Source organism: Nipponia nippon, unplaced genomic scaffold (assembly GCF_047370975.1).
Source record: "Nipponia nippon isolate SJK-2023a ecotype South Korea unplaced genomic scaffold, ASM4737097v1 scaffold_8, whole genome shotgun sequence".
Lineage (NCBI taxonomy): Eukaryota > Metazoa > Chordata > Aves > Pelecaniformes > Threskiornithidae > Nipponia > Nipponia nippon.
Window position 1 is genome coordinate 30,539,390 of NW_028262402.1, and position 15,485 is coordinate 30,554,874.

At 46.4% G+C, this 15,485-nt stretch overlaps 1 pseudogene; it reads right to left on the minus strand.

Annotated features, from left to right (window-relative positions):
- Window positions 1-8,830: 8,830 nt before the first annotated feature.
- Window positions 8,831-10,013, minus strand: LOC148050549 (E3 ubiquitin-protein ligase Topors-like; annotated as a pseudogene).
- Between the last annotated feature and the right edge of the window lie 5,472 nt (window positions 10,014-15,485).

Sequence of the window (15,485 nt, forward strand, 5' to 3'; positions counted from 1 at the left end):
ATTTGTGCTGGAAACAGTGTTGATAATACAGGGATGTTTTAGTTATTGCTGATCGGTGCTTATGCAGAGTCAAGGCCTTTTCTGCTTCTCACACCACCCCGCCAGTGAGTAGACTGGGGGTGCACAAGAAGTTGGGAGGGGACACAGCTGGGACAGCTGACCCCAACTGACCAAAACAATATTCCATACCATATGATGTCATGCTCAGCAATAAAAAGCTGGGGCAAGAAGGAAGGGGAGACATTTGGAGTTATGGCATTTCGTCTTCCCAAGTAACCATTACACGTGATGGAGCCGTGCTTTCTTGGAGATGGCTGAACACCTGTCTGTCAATGGGAAGCAGTGAATGCATTCCTTGTTTTGCTTTGCTTGTGTGCACAGCTTTTGCTTTACCTATTAAACTGTCTTTATCTCAGCCCATGGGTTTTCTCATTTTTACTGTTCTGATTCTCTCCCCCATCCCATCGGGGCAGAAGTGGCGAGTGGCTGTGTGGTGCTTAGTTGACTGTTGGAGTGCTAGAGGTATTAAATGATGAGCTGAAGTCAAAACTTGCGTCTCTATATCAACATATACTCTTCCCAGATTCAGCTGAGATTTTATAGTTCAAAATAGCATTTGCTTAATTTTAAATATTACCTGGGGACACTGCCACAGGGAATAATAATGATTTCAGGCTTGAGGGTAGATGCTGCGCTCATAACAAAAATCCATAATAAAACTCGTCTTGAATTTAGTGGTATGAGGATCAGACCTGCTAGTCTGCGTTCTTCACTTCAAGACAAATTGCCTATGTCAGAGTACATCTGAAGTAGCCAATTTGCAATAACAAAAGCATTACATTAATATTGTTTCTACTGCTTAACCTTCTGTCTGTATTACAGTACAGGTCTCATTATCTTTAATAGACTAAAAGTAAATAAATTATGGAGATAGTAAATCTAACTTAATGACTGAGTAAAATGAAGATATCAGTGAGGAAAAGTTTGGGATTATTGAATTATTTGTGTGTGATAAAGGCAAGAAAGAATTCTATGCATCGCACACAAATGTCAATAGAAGTATGAAATTAACAGATGCCTGATCATAAGTTTTGTTTGCTTAGGCTGTCTTTCAGAAAAGTTTAGTTAATACATGCCAGTAGTACTAATGTTCATACTTTCGACCTATGCGAAGCTTTTTTCAAATCTATGTAATCTAGTAATATTTCAAATCTATGAATTGAAAAGTGATCAGATGAATACTGATATATTAGAACTGCTAAAACAAAATCTTTTGTCATAAAGGAAACAAAGTGGTCCAGTACATTACAAGAAAAAACAGAAACAAATGGTACTAGCACTAGAAAAAGCAAGATCCTATCTTTTCAGTGCAAACATTTCTAACGCTGATCAACCATGCAATATGAGGTAAAAGCCACTCTAGAGCAAGTTCTGCTCAGTACTAAACCAGGACTCATAATTTCTGGTGATACTAGAAGTTAACAGTAGCTTTCGGAGATCATTCTTTACAGTAGATCTTCTATGATAGAAAGAAAACAAGCAAACAAAAAAACTTAAAAGGAACTCAGAGGTTTTCTTTTTTGTGTCTACAAAAATAACTCCAGCAGAGATGCATTAATGAGTAACTTGCAGGAAAGCAGAGAAAGGGACGACACAAATTTAACTGATTGCATGGTTTTACAAATTGTACTTAAAGTACAAATAAGGCTTTCCCAGAGCAACATATAAATTGAATTCTTTCTAAATTCCCAGAGTGGCACAAGGAAAAAGCTATCTGTATTAAACAAATATCCAATTCTTAGAGTTCAACCAACCTACGTAATCCAGCAAAAAGACTTTTAAAGAACTTACAATAAAGTGGGAAGCATCCTACATTTATGGAGGGAAGGAAACATAATAAGCAGAAAAATTTTAGGTGTGAATACTGACTATTTCCAAGTGGTATATCCTGTCAACATGGACTTTAGGCAATCTGTTACTGGCATATGTTTCATGTGTTGACATACATATGAATGTATGTGTCAACTGATAAATCAATATGGGGACTAAAGCTATTAACAGACAATGACAACTTACAGAAGCGTAGAACAGTGCAGACTAGATTAATAATTAAAAAACCAACATCTCTGTATGAATTGCCATACCTTGGAGCACTGGTGATTGCAGATAGAATATTAATTTGCAAAGGGGTTGAGCCTTCAGGATAATTAGAGACAGAAGCAGAGATAATTGGCTGAGGTATCACAGAAACAGAAGAAAAATCACTGTGAAGTGGAAACCACAGAGGTAAATGAAAGATATGTCCAAAAATAAGAGCTCAAAACCAAATTTTCTTAATTTCTTTTGCACAGAGATGCTTTAAAACATATTTTGGTAGGAGTTTTAGGAATACTAAATCAGAAAAAAAACATTTTTACTCAACAGCCAAAAAACCTCACCAAACCCACACATAGCTATAGGACTTTTATTGTTTAAAATTATGTGATGTGCTTCTTTTCACTTTTTTTATATTCTGCACAGGAAATGTAAAATACACTGTAAAAAATTCTTTTTTGAACTAAACCAAAATAAATGTAAAAATGTAAGAACACAAGTATCCTTTTTAAAATTGTCTCAAAAAATGGTTCTCCTTCTCCCATCCTAACACTAAGACTTGTCACACTTTGCCCCCAGTTATGAAAGACAGATTTAAAAAAAAAAAAAAAATCCCCACACTGGTAGTGTTGTTAATAGTTCCCACACAACTTTTTTAAGGGTGTGGCTCTAGGTTGAATTTCACTTTAAAATATTTTAAAATAATTTCAAGGTCAGAGACATCAATCATAGGATTACATTCATAGTATTACAACAATCATATTCGTAAACTTGTCACAAATTTTCCTCAACAAGACCATCACTTCTTAAGGCACATTCATAACATAACAGTTCTCTCAGAAAATCAGATCTCTTCAGATTATGTCCCCTCACCAGAAAGAACAGGTTCAATTCAATAATTTGTCTGAGCAGCAAAAGACATTACCCAGAACACCATGCTTCTTGGAACCATTCGTGACATCCCCATTTCCAAGAGTTTGGATTAGAAGATTCTTGTGTTACTTCTACCCATTCCCCCCAAAGGCAACAACTCATTGATGCCAGAAGTTTTAAAATAATTTCTTCTAGATCTAAAAGCAGCTGCTATCTTTAAAATCTTACAGATTTGGGGATTTAAACGGTTTCTGAAGCAGACAATATATTGATGACTGCCTGCAGCCCAGCAAGGCTCCAGACAGTTTGAAACTGAGCAGGAAGAATCACACCTGGCATAAGTAACATGGGACTGCTTAGGTAAAAGAACTTGAAAGAACTTGAAAGGACTGTAATTGTTCAAGCTGCGTGAAGAAATGAGATCTATATAGAACAACAAATCCAAACCTTTATCTAAACTAACATTTTGGCTGAAGTGTAATACATTCAAACCTGAGATACAGCCACTCATAGTGTTAGAAACAAATTTGTAACAAATTCGGGGGGGGGGGGGGGGACCAAAACAACAACAACAAAAACGCCACACAACATAAAAAGACAAGCCAGTCGACTCCATTGGTGACACTCACAGACTCCTGAGTATAATTGTTTCAAAAATATTCCTCTAGAAGATTAAATGTCAGATCCATGGAGGATCTTACAGCAATTATAGCTCCCTTACCTTCAGAAACACAAGCCTAAAAAATCTTGCCCAAGCTCATGAGTATTTGATTTTAGGAGACAGGTTCCACAGACACCCGAAGATCTACTCAGGCACGTTATTAGATCTTCTGGTTTTTTAGTGAGTAGATCCTCTGAGATTGATAAAACAGACCCTTCCCATCGATGTCTCCCAAGACAGCAGATATACTTAGAGCTGGCCAAACACACATTTACGTTAACATAAGTCACAATAGGCGTTTTTGTCATCATACTTCAGGGCGAAGTGGTTTTTCTCCCTTTTACACAAAGTTTAGCATTAAGAACATCAATTTGTAATGTGAATCACAACATTTCTATTCAACCACAAGCATTTGAGCCGACTGTTCCCAGAAGTATCATCCCAAGTCACAGACCACTCTAAAATCTTGGGAATGAAGAAATGAGGCCTTAGCCATCCCATTGTGTTTAGTTTTGTGCAAAAGGGTTCAGGTGTCCTGCAGCAGGGTAAGAAAGAAAGAGGGCTCTGTACCCTCCCAACATGGATTTCAATGCTGGTTAGGGTATTAAAAGAATGGTACTTGTGACCGGGTTGCACTGAGCAATGTCAGTGATGCAACAGTGTAATAAATCCAGCTTAATTTACTGGTTACATTTGGCTTACAGCTAATACTTGTTACTGACAGAAACTCAATTTGTACTGCGAGTTCTCGACGTTAGAGACTATCTTTTCCACTACGTATTTTTAATGTGCAGGACAAAAAGCTTGAGCTTCAGAACACAAACAACTGCAGGAGCAGCAGACAGAGCCCGCTTGTGAATCTGCTTCACATTTGCTCTAGACGGCTATTTCAGAGCACTGATGTTTTGGGTCACATGATTAAACTCATAATAAGTATTTACAGACAGAACCTCTGGTGGCTTTACATCATGTCCAGAGCAGATAAATGACAGGTATTTCTGCAACAAATTAGCCAATGAAATATTTTTGCAGTCTGGAGTGATGGAGACAAGGGGAAGGAATGAAAACGCCCCTTCCTGACCAGTTTCTCCAGTCTTGCTCTCAACTGCTTTTGAGAGTTTGACATTTCATTATCAAATGTGCCAGCTATGATTTTATTAGTCAGCAAAGCCTCAGTCAGCAAAACTAGCCTAGTAAGTTTGGCATTATGAAGAGTCAGATAGTGCTTCACCTTAGGGAGCTGTAAATATCAATGCTACTCTTGCCGGCCTTTTCTAAAGTGAATATGATGGCTTTGATTTTTTATATGAAGTATAATACCATGTCAGGTTGAACAGCTGGATAGGCTAGAGCTTTAACTCCTTACAAGGTTTTCGGAAATAACAAATCAGAAATCTATTTACAATACAAGCTATTTTCTTTCCAGTTGTAGTCAAAAATCTCAAAGCTTGAATAGATTGAATTTTTTAAAATATATACTTGTGCATGTGGATATTGTGTGTACATGTGTACACACATTTATAACATATATGGGGGAGGGGTTTTGCACGTATCCATGTGTACACATGTGTGTGTCTGCCTGTGTATGTACAATTTCTCACACACACATGTGCAGAAATCACTGAAAGTAGGTGTTTGGGGTTGTTTTTTGGTTTTTTTAACTTCAATGAGGACTCAAGATCCCTGTCAACTTCCTGACTCAGCATACTTCCACAACTTCCTGTAAATTGTTCTCAGGCTTTATCCTGTCTGAAATCAAACATAGGATAGGATAGGATAGGATAGGATAGGATAGGATAGGATAGGATAGGGTAGGGTGGAACAAAACAGAACAGAATAATTAGTTGGAAGGGACCTACAATTATCATCTAGTCCAAATGCCTGACCACTTCAGGGCTGACCAAAAGTTAAAGCATATTATGAAGGGCATTGCCCAAATGCATCTTTTTAAGGCACTGACAGGCTTGGGGTATCCACCACCTCTCTAGGAAGCCTGTTCCAGTGTTTGATCACCCTCTCAGTAAAGAAATGTTTCCTAATATCAAGTCTGAACTTCCTCTGATGCAGCTTTGAACTATTCCTACACATCCTGTTACTGGACTCCAGGGAGATCAGCAGCTCCCTCTCCACTTCCACTTCTCAGGAAGCTGTAGAGAGCAATGAGGTCGCCCCTCAGCATCTTTTTCTCCAAATTAGACAAACCCAGATTCCTCAGCTGCTCCTCACAGGACATGCCTTCCAGCCCTGTCACCAGCTTTCTTGCCCTCCTCTGGATGCATTCAAAGACCTTCACATTCTTCTTTAATTGTGGGGCCCAGAACTGTACACAGTACTCAAGGTGAGGCTGCACCAATGCTGAACACAGTGGGATAATCACCTCTTTTGACTGGCTGGTTATGCTATGTTTGATGTACCGCAGGATGTGGTTTGCCCTCCTGGTTGCCAGGGCACACTGCTGACTCATATTGAGCCTGCTGCCAGCCAGCACCCCCAGATCCCTTTCTGCAGGGCTGCTCTCCAGCTGCTCCTCTCCCAATTTATGCTTGTATCTGGCATTACTCCATTCCAGGTGCAGAATCTGGCATTTACACTTGTTAAATTTCATGCCATTGATGATTGCCCAATGCTCCAACCTACCTAGATCCCTCTGCAAGGCCTCTTGTCCCTCAAGAGAGTCAACAGCACCTCCCAGTTTGGTGTCACCAGCAAGCTTGCTAATGGTGCATTCAACTCCTGCATCCAGATCATTGATAAACATGAACAGAACTAGCCTTAGAATTGAGCCCTGAGGAATACTGCTAGTGACTCATCACCACCCAACTGTAGCCTCATTCCCTACAGCCCCTGGAGCCCTTCTGTTCACCTGGTTTTTCACCCAGCGAACCATGTATCTCCTCATGTCGCAGCTGGACAACTTGTCCAGAAAGGTGCTGTGAGGGACAATATCAAAAGCCTTACTAAAATCCAGAGAAACGGCATCCACCGCCTTCCCTTCATCAGCTAGGTGGGTGACCTTATTGTAGAAGGATATCAGACTGGTTAAGCAGGACCTTCCCTTTGTGAACCTATGTTGACTGTGCCTGATGATTGCATTGTCCTTGAAATGCTTTTCAACAGCACCCCGTATGGTCTTATCCATCATTTTTCCAGGTACTGAGGTTAGACTAACAGGTCTGTAGTTTCCTGGATCTTCTCTCACACCCTTCTTGTAAGCTGGAATAACACTGGCTAGCTTCCAGTCAGCAGGGACCTCCCCAGACTCCCAAGACCTTTGGTAGGTGATCAAGAGGGGTCCTGCTATAACATCTGCTAGCTCCTTCAGTACTCTGGGATGAATCCCACCAGGCCGCATGGACTTATGAACATTCAATTCATACAACTGGCCCCTTACAATTTCAGGGTCCACAAATGGCTATTGCCACAGTTGTCCTCCAACTCAGAGGAGTGGGCATCCAAAGTCCGTCAGTATTATTAAAGACTGAGGGAAAAAAAGCACTGAATGCCTCCACTTTTTCTGCATCCCTGTTTGCCAGGTGACCATCTTCATTAAGTACCAGTCCAATATTTTCCTTAGACCTCCTCTTGCTATTAAGTAATTTACAAATGCCTTTCAAGAGACTCTTTCAAAATATGGGGTGAGGACAAAGTTGACTATTTGCTTGTTTTGTTTTTCTTTCAAAACAAATTTCTGCAGCCAAAAAATGTATGTTTGGTGGACTGCTTAGATCTGAAAGAGGAAAAGTAAAAGTCACAAAAGCGATTCAGGTTGAATTCTGCCATCATTTGATAGCTGGCTGGTGTTAACATGATCTTTCCCACAGAACTGAGAAGGGAACAGTGGGGCGGGGGCTGTGCAGAAAGCCAAAAACCAGAGGTTAATAAAAGCAGAGAAAACCCCCTCAAAAAGAAGTCATTGAGTTGTGTCAGACTGCTGAAGCAGGTTGCATGAGAGTGAATATGAATTCTTCCTGAGCTTAAGGAGTCTGGTCCCCATGAGACCCCCCTGAAGGCAGCTGCTCTCGTGCATCGTGCAGTGCGCAGAGAGAGCCTGTGCCTTGCAGCTGGGTTCTCCTCCCAGGGCAGAGCTCTGGCCCTCTCTGCAGCCCCAGAGCGCTGGGGCCTGGCCTGCTCTCGCTGCTTTCTGCCTGCCTGCCTGCCCGCAGAGCCTGACCCCACTCCACTTCTCCCCAGGTTCCCACTGCATGCCTGAGGCATGCAGGATCACCTGCGGCCCTGGCATTGGCACTTGGGTCTTTCACTGGGGGCTGGCAGCAGCTTTTGGTGCCAATCCCAGCAGCCGCCTTCTGCCCCTCCCCTCATCTCGTGTGGCCAGCTTGGCTGCAGAAGGGGTCCTGTGTAAGAGGAGGGCGAGGGGCCCTGGGGAGCACGGAGAAGATGCGCTGCCTTTTCCGCAGGGTTCACTCACAGCAGAGAGGAGCTGTGCTGGGGGAAGTCCTGCAGAGGGCATGCGATGGGGAGGGGTGATGGGGGTGGTGGTGAGGGGCGCTGGGGAACTGACGGCAGCCATCTGCCAAAGAGGGGTCATTTCCAAGCAGAAGGGAAGAAATGCCAGTGTCAAGGCTGGACCTGGAAGAGCAGAAAGAAGGCCTGTGCTCAAGGGCAGCAGCATGGTCACCTTTCCCTGGCTGCTTTCCAGCCGGGCAGCCTAACACATGTGCTGGTGCCTCGTGTTGTCCCTCCCCAGGTGCAGGACTTTGTGCTTCCCTTGTTGAACTTCTTGGGGCTCCTGCCTTGGCAGGGTACAACCCTAGGTTGATGCAGGCAGCAGCACCAAGTTGTGACTCCATGCAGGAGGACGGATTTGAGTGCCACCATTGCAAGGCTGCACCCAGCAGCGCAGGCTGGTAGGAGAGCAGAGCCTGGGGATGTGGGGGCAGAGGGTGCCGTGAGGAGGAGGCCAGGCCTGGGTGATGAGTGCTGGAGCACGGGCTGGACCTGGAGACCCCCCCCAGGCTGGAAACTTCTGCCCCAGGACCAGCTGTAGAGATGCAGGCCTGGAGCTGGGCATCACTTGCCTTCGGGACAAACAGTGAAATAGTACCTGACACATGTAGAAGGACCCCTCAGCATTAACGTCACAACCCCCTGGCAAAAAAAAACCAAAAAAGGGCAAACAGCAATGCCACCTGCACTGTTAGTAACATTGAGATGTTTTCTGTAATTTTCATGCATTTATTTTATTTAGATAATTGGATTTTGGGGGCTGGGAGCCCTTGAGGGCGTGTGCCCCAGCTGGTGGCTCAGTCCAGGTTTGGCCATCCCCCGAGGCATCCTCCTAGGTAACTGATACGGTGCTGGCCTCTTGTTGGCTGAAGAGGCCTTGGAGTTGCTGGCCCTCCTCTTTGGGGTTCTCCATGGCCCCCCATGGGAGCATTTGCTGCCCCGGATGGAAGCAGAAGGCCCGGGCACAGCCTCCCCTGGCTCTTGCTGGGGCTATTCTTGCTCTGCAGGGATGGAAACAGGAGCAGAGAGGTGGCTGTTGGGACCCCCCCCAACAGCAGCAGATGAGGTGCCGGGGTGCTCACCCACACTGGATCTGACAAGGCTGCTGGAGGTGGCTGGCCCAGGAGCAGTAGACCCTCCTTGGGAGGTAGTAGGGCTGGGGGCACCCACAGGGCTTCCCTCCTGCCCCCTGGCAGCACAAGCACCTTGCCAGCCCAGCAGACAGCAGGCCTCCCTGTGGCACCGTCGCACAGCAACACAGATAAACTGTCGCACAAATGTCACTGTGTGGTTTTGGAGGGAGGACCCCAGCATCCTGACCAGCAGCTCTTCATCCATCCCATGGCTGGTCAGGATGGCTGTGATGGTGTCCTCCACCATGGCTGGCTCCATCTAGTTGTTCCCAAAGATGTGCCTCAGCCTCTGTTGGACCCAGGGCAGCAGGGTCTCGAGAAGGGTTGGGTGGCTCCAGAAAAGGGTCACCCAGTTCTCAGGCTGGAGGCTGCCCACGGGACGCCTGGGCACCCTTTCCACAGCCTGTGGTTGGAGTGCTCCAGGATGATGGAGGTGATGGGCAGCTGGGTGTCCAGGAGCTGCTCCTGCCTGGCGGACGATGACTGGTGGTGTCACAGATGGTGTGATGACATGCTCCCTGTAGTCATCATCTGCCTGCACTGAGTGCAAGATGGAGAGGATCCTCCTCTTGCAGAGGGGGCACTCGGGCTTGTTCTCAGCCCACCGCAGGATGCACGGATAGCAGAACCGGTGGAGGCATGGCATCACAAAGCTGGCCTCCTCCCACCTGCCCAGGCAGATGGGACAACGCTCCTCCAGCTCTGTGGCCATGCTCTCCAGTCACTGCGGTGGGCTGGGGGGAGTTGAGGACGTCGAGCTGCTCCCTCTCACTGGTGCTGCAGCAGCGGGTGTCAGACTAGAAAAGGAAGGAAGGCCACAGTCATTGGCTGGCCTAGGGAGGGGTGGAAGAAATGCCTAGCTCCCTCAAGAAGGAAGCCCTCCCAGCTCCCCAGGGTGAGGCTTCCCCATCCAGCTCTCCTCTGCTGCTGCAAGCACACCTCTTGGGTGCCCCAGCTGCCTGAGCCTGGCAAGGCCTGGGATAATCCTTCAGCGGCTCCGAGATCGGGCATGGAGAGCTGCAGCGAACAACTCCCCAGTCAGGACGCCAGCACCAAGGCCTCACTCAACACTCCAAACCTCGCAAACTCCTCAGCTGGAGTATGGGCACGAGCCACCTGAATATAAGCAGCGAGGGATGTCTGGTTACAATCCATCGCTTGGTGATGTCACAATCCATTGCTTGGGGACATCACAATGGACCATCGTTGCCTGCAGTGCTTGCCCCAACAGTGCTGTAGCCCCAGCACACACATCCGGGGTTACCATAACGCCACTGCCCACTCCATCCCCCTATCTCTTGTCTAGTGCTTGGCATTGGTGTTTCACACCAGTCACCAAGGCTTCAGCCTTATCTTCCTAGGGTCCCATCAGGTCACTCTGACTATGGCAGACATCTCCAGGCACATACGGCAAGAGGGTTCATTTGGTAGCACCCTGTATCTCCCCTGGAGGCTGCAGGACAAAGTCCCACAGGCTCTCCCTACACCTACTAGCAAGTCCTCTGATCTCCCTTGCTTCCTCCCATGGGGGGGAAAAAGGCAGCACATGGCTCAGTCTCGTGAGTTTTATCCTATCTTTCTCCCCTAGCCAGAAGATATAAAGGTGATCCCCTCTGCTCAACACCCATCAGGCCTTATCCAAGCACTATATCCTCTTTAGGGTCCCAAACAGGAGAGAGGTCGGCAAACCACAGAGGCTCAGGGGAGGCAAGGAGGATCTGTGGAGTTGGGGCTGGTTCAGCATGGAACAGAGAAGGCATCAGGGCACCCTAGTGCCTATGGGGAAGCCATCAGTGGGATAGGGACAGGCTCTTTGCAGCACTGCCTGGTGGGAGGGTGAGAGATGGTGACATCTCCTGAAACGAGAGAAGTTCAGGCTGGAGATAAGGAAGAAAAAACAAAATCCCTGTGAGGATCATGTAGCACTGGAGTGGGTTGCCCAGAGAGGATGTGGGATCCCTGAACCTGGAGGCCTTCAAGACCTGAGTGGCCACAACCCAGAGCACAACTGTCACAAGCCTGTGAAGGGATGCCCTTTGAAGTCCCAGAAGAGAAAACATTGCTCGTGGGAAAGGTATCATAGAATCATAGAATACCAGGTTGGAAGGGACCTCAAGGATCATCTGGTCCAACCTTTCTAGGCAAGAATTTGTATAGTCTACACAAGATGGCCCAGCATCATGTCCAGCTGAGTCTTAAATGTGTTCAGCGAAGCAGAGTCAACCACTTCCCTGGGGAGATTATTCCAATGGTTGGCTGTTCTCATTGTGAAAAATATACCTCTTGTGTCCAATTGGAATCTCCCTGGGAGTAACTTGTACCCATTACCCCTAGTCCTCACCATGTGACTCCTTGTAAAAAGGGAGTCTCCATCTTCTTTGTAGCTCCCCTTTAAGTATTGGTACATGGTGATGAGATCACCTCTAAGCTTCCTTTTCTCAAGGCTGAACAAGCCCAGTTCTCTCAGCCTATCCTCATATGGCAGGCTTCCCAGACCCTTTATCATCTTGGCGGCTCTTCTCTGGACCCTCTCCAGCTTGTCCACATCTTTTTTGTAAAACGGGGACAAGAACTGTACACAGTATTCCAGGTGTGGCTTGACAAGCGCTGAGTAGAGTGGGATAATGACTTCTTTATCTCTGCTGGTGATGCCCTTTTTGATGCAACCCAGCATCCTATTGGCCTCCTTGGCTGCAGCAGCACCCTATTCACTCATGTTGAGCTTCCTGTCCACCAGGACACCCAAGTCCCTTTCCACAGAGCTGCTCTCTAGCCGGGTGGATCCCAGTCAGAGCTGCACTCCTGGATTATGTTTTCCCAGGTGCAAGACCTTACACTTGTCTTTGTTAAAATTCATAAGGTTCATGTTAGCCCACTCTTCCAGCCTATCCAGATCTTCCTTGCAAGGTGGCTCTCCCTTCCAAAGTGTCTACTTCCCCACTCAGTTTGGTGTCATCTGCAAACTTCATCAGGCTACACTTGGTCCCGTTATCCAGATCACTTATGAAGGTATTGAATAGCGTTGGGCCCAATATTCATCCCTGGGGGACCCCACTTGTGATGGGCTGCCAGTTTGAAAAAGAGCTATTTACCACCACCCTTTGGGTACGGCCTGCCAGCCAATTCCTCACCCACCACACAGACCACTTGTCTAGACCATAACACATCAATTTCTCCAGGAAGAGGCCGTGGGAAACGATATTGAAAGCCTTGGAGAAGTCCAGGTAGACAATGTCCACCACTCACCCCATGTCAATGAAGCAGGTCACTTTATCATAGAAGGCCACCAGATTTGTCAGGCATGATCTGCCCTTGGTGAAGCTGTGTTGGCTTTTCCCAATTATGTGCTTCATTTGACTTGTGACGTAAAATCATAGAATCGTAGAATCATAGAATGTCCTGAGTTGGAAGGGACCCACAAGGATCATCGAGTCCAACTCCTGTCCCTGCATAAGACAACCCCAAAATTCACACCATATATCTGAGAGCATTGTCCAAATGCTTCTTGAATATTGTCAGGCTTGGTGCCATGACTACCTTCCAGGCGAGCTTGTCCCAGTGCTCCACCACCCTTTGGTTGAATAACCTTTTCCTAATGTCCACCCTTAAACCTCCCCTGGCATATCTTCCTGCCGTTCACTCGGGTCATCAGGGAGAAGACATCAACACCGGTCCCTCCTCTTTCCCTTGTGAAGAAGCTGTAGACCGCAATGAGGTCTCACCTCAGTCTCCCCTTCTCTAGGCTGAAAAGACCAACTGATTTCAGCAGCTCCTCGTACGGCTTCCCCTCTACCCTTCACCATCTTTGTGGCTCTCCTCTGGACTCTCTCTACTAGCTTTATATCCTTTCTGTACTGTAGCGCCCAAAACTGCACACTGTACTCAAGATGAGGCTGCACCAGTGCCGAGTAGAGAGGGACAATCGCCTCCCTCGACCGGCTAGCAATACAGTGCTTGATGCACCCCAGGATATGGTTGGCCCTCTTGGCTGCCAGGGCACACTGTTGGCTCATGTTCAACTTGCTATCGACCAGAACCCCCAGATCCGTCTCCACAGGGCTGCTCTTCAGCCTCTTGTTCCCCAGTCTGTATGTACATCCAGGGTTGTCCTGTCCCAGGTGCAAAATCTGGCACTTGCTTTTGTTAAACTTCATGCAGTTGGTGATTGCCCAGCTCTCTAATTTGTCTAGATGTCTCTGCAGGGCCTCTCTGCCCTCGGGAGTGTCAACGACTCCTCCCAATTTTGTGTCATGAGTAAACTTTGATAACACACCTTCAAGTCCTGCATCCCAGTCATTTATGAAGACATTAAAGAGCACCGGCCCTAAGATGGATCCCTGTGAAACCCCGCTAGTGACTGGTCACCAGCCCGATGTAACCCCATTTACGTTAACCCTTTGAGCCCAACCTGTCAGCCAATGGCTCACCCATTGCATTATGTGTTTATCTAGCTGTATGCTGGACATTTTGTCCAGGAGGATACTGTGCAAGACCGTATCGAAAGCTTTACTGAAGTCCAAAGAGATTACATCGACTGGCTTCCCTTGGTCAACTAGGTGGGTAACCTTGTCATAGAAGGAAGTTAAGTTTGTTAAGCAGGACTTTCCCCTTGTGAACCTGTTCCCACTGGTGCCAATGACTGCGTTGTCTTTCAGGTGTTTTTCAATAACTCCCAGAATAATCTTCTCCATAATTTTGCCAGGCACAGGGGTGAGACTGACAGGCCTGTAGTTACAGGGGTCGTCTCTGTTGCCTTTCTTGAAGACTGGGACAAATTTTGCCAGCTTCCAGTCAACTGGGACCTCTCCAGATTCCCAAGAGCATTGAAAAATCATTGAGAGAGGTCTCGCTATGACATCAGTCAGTTCTTTACATACCATCGGGCCCGATTGACTTATAGGGATCCAGCTGGAGCAGCAAATCCCACACAAGTTTGGGGTTGGTTGGGAGTTTGTTGTTCTCTCAGTCATGGTTCTCTAGCCCAGGGCTCTGGGGGTCCCAGAGCACATCACCGGTGTTGAAGACTGAGGTGAAGAAATCATTAGATGTCTCTGCTTTGTCTATGTCCATGTTTGTGAGGTGACCACTCTTGTCAAGTAATGGGCCAATGTTATTTGTCACCTGCCTTTTGCTATTTACATATTTTAAAAAGGCCTTTTCATTGTCCTTCACAGTACCGGCCAGCTTCAGCTCTAGTTGAGCTCTGGCTTCATGTATTTCCTCCCTACAGTGGCAAACAGCCACTCTGTAGTCCTCCCATGTCGCCTGACCTTGCTTCCACTGGCTATAAATTTTCTTTTTTCATCTTAGTTCTAGACTGTAGCAAAGGTTTCCAGAAGTGCAATAGCGTCCAGAAGCTGCAGTGCCAGAAAATCACTTTCTGGTTTCATTTGGTTTAGCAGCTTTCACAAACATTTATTTAGAATAGAATACGATAGTTCCAGTTGAAAGGGACCTACAACAATCATCTAGTTCAACTGCCTGACCACTTCAGGGCTGACCAAAAGTTAAAGCATATTATGAAGGTGGACTTGGCAGTGATAGGTTAATGGTTGGACTCGATGATCTTTAGGGTCCTTTCCAACCTTAATGATTCTATGATTCTATGATTCTAAGGGCATTGTCCAAATGTCTCTTTTTAAGGCACTGATCCACCACCTCTCTAGGAAGCCTGTTCCAGTGTTTGATCACCCTCTCAGTACAGAGAACTGCACACAGTACTCATGGTGAGGCCACACCATCAGTAAATAAAGCAGGATAATCACCTCTTTTGACTGGCTGATTATTCTGTGTTTGATGCACCTCAGGATGCGGCTTGCCCTCCTGGCTGCCAGGGCACACTGCTAGGTCATATTGCGCCTGCTGTCAACCAGCAACCCCCGATGCCTTTCTGCAGGGCTGAGCTTCATGTGTATCAGTGAACAGTAAGTATGAATACTGTCACAGCTTGCTGGCTGGATAAGGCTGTTCTACCTTTATATATACCTGCAGTACTAGTAGATAGAAACTTTTACAGAAAAACCCAGAACTAAATGCAGTTCCTTCTTCCAACAACACACCAACTCTCTTTCCAATCTTTCTTTCCCTCTCCAGTCTACATTAATACAGGACATAATTTTTTGTCTTCAGTTTTGAGCGTTAGGAAACACTAGAGGGAAGGGATGTCATCCAGGGGGACCTTGACAGGCTTGAGGACTGGACCATCTGAAACTCATGAAGTCCAACAAGGCCAGGTGCAAAGTCCTGCACCTGGGTTTGCA